Source organism: Arachis duranensis, chromosome 7, assembly GCF_000817695.3.
Source record: "Arachis duranensis cultivar V14167 chromosome 7, aradu.V14167.gnm2.J7QH, whole genome shotgun sequence".
In the NCBI taxonomy this organism is placed as follows: Eukaryota; Viridiplantae; Streptophyta; class Magnoliopsida; order Fabales; family Fabaceae; genus Arachis; species Arachis duranensis.
The window spans coordinates 46,926,875-46,928,864 of NC_029778.3; positions in this window are offsets into that span (position 1 = coordinate 46,926,875).

Below are 1,990 nucleotides of genomic sequence, written 5' to 3' on the forward strand. Positions count from 1 at the left end.
TATATTGGCTCAGAACAAAATATTGACTCAGCAAGTCAATATGATTTCTCAAAGTCTGTCTGGAATGCAAGCTGCACCAGGCAGAACTAAGGATGCTTCATCTGAAGAAGAAGCTTATGATCCTGAGAACCCTTCAATGGAAGAGGTGAATTACATGGGAGAATCCTATGGAAACACCTATTATCCTTCATGGAGAAATCATCCAAATCTCTCATGGAAGGATCAACAGAGACCTCAACAAGGTTTCAACAACAATAATGGTGGAAGAAACAGGTTTAACAATGGCAAGCCTTTTCCATCATCTTCTCAGCAACAGGCAGAGAATTCTAAGCAAAACCACTCTGACTTAGCAACCATGGTCTCTGATTTAATCAAAACCACTCAAAGTTTCATGACTGAAACAAGGTCCTCCATTAGAAACTTGGAGGCACAAGTGGGTCAACTGAGTAAGAAAATTTCTGAACTCCCTCCTAGCACTCTTCCAAGCAATACAGAAGAGAATCCAAAAGGAGAGTGCAAGACCATTAACATGACCTACATGTCTGAATGTGGAGAGGAGGACGAGGCAGTGAGCGCCACTGAGGAAGGCCTCAATGGACGTTCACTGGCCTCCAATGAGTTCCCTAATGAGGAACCATGGGAATCTGAGGCTCACACTGAGACCATAGAGATTCCATTGAATTTACTTCTGCCAGTCATGAGCTCTGATGAGTATTCTTCCTCTGAAGAGGATGAAGATGTCACTGAAGAGCAAGTTGCCAAGTACCTTGGAGCAATCATGAAGCTAAATGACAAGTTAATTGGTAATGAGACTTGGGAGGATGAACCCCCTTTGCTCACCAAAGAACTGGATAACTTGACTAGGCAGAGATTACCTCAAAAGAGATAGGACCCTGGGAAGTTCTTAATACCTTGTACAGTAGGCACCATGACCTTCAAGAAGGCTCTGTGTGACCTAGGGTCAAGCATAAATCTCATGCCTCTCTCTGTAATGGAGAAGCTAGGGATCTTTGAGGTGCAAGCTGCAAAAATCTCACTAGAGATGGCAGACAATTCAAGAAAACAAGCTTATGGAATTGTAGAGGATGTTCTGGTAAAAGTTGAAGACCATTACATCCCTGCTGATTTCATAGTCCTAGAGACTGGGAAGTGCATGGATGAATCCATCATCCTTGGCAGACCCTTCCTAGCCACAGCAAAGGCTGTGATTGATGTTGACAGAGGAGCTTTGAGCATCTGAGAGGCTCCATGAGAGCCCACTGTCAAGCTATTGACATTAAAGAAGCGCTTGTTGGGAGGCAACCCAATGTTATATTTATCTATTTTGCCTTTGTTATTTTATGTTTTCTGTAGGTTGATGATCATGGGAAGTCACAAAATCAATTGAAAAAGCAAAAACAAAATGAAAAATAGAAAGAAAAATAGCACACACTGGAGGAAGACCTTGCTGGCGTTTAAACGCCAGTAAAGGCAGCAAATGGGCGTTTAACGCCCAGTCTGGCACCATTCTGGGCGTTTAACGCCAGAAAGGGGCACCAGACTGGCGTTAAACGCCAGAAAAGGGCAAGAAGCTGGTGTTAAACGCCAGAAATGGGCACCAGCTCGGCGTTTAATGCCAGAATTGGCATAAAGAGCATTTTTTCTCGCCACTTGGTGCAGGGATGAATTTTCCTTGACACCTCAGGATCTGTGGACCCCACAAGATCCCCACCTACCCCACCACTCTTTTTCTTCTTCACCCATTCACCAATCACCTCAAAACCTCTTCCCCAAAAACCCCTCACCTATCAAATCCCACTATTCTCTTCACCACTCACATCCATCCTTCATAAAACCCCACCTACCTTACCATTCAAATTCAAACCACTTTCCCTCCCAAACCCACCCATTCATAACCAAACCCTACCCGTCTCTCCACCCCTATATAAACCCATCTTCACTCCTTCATTTTCACACAACCTAAACACTACTTCTCCCCCTTTGGCCGAAC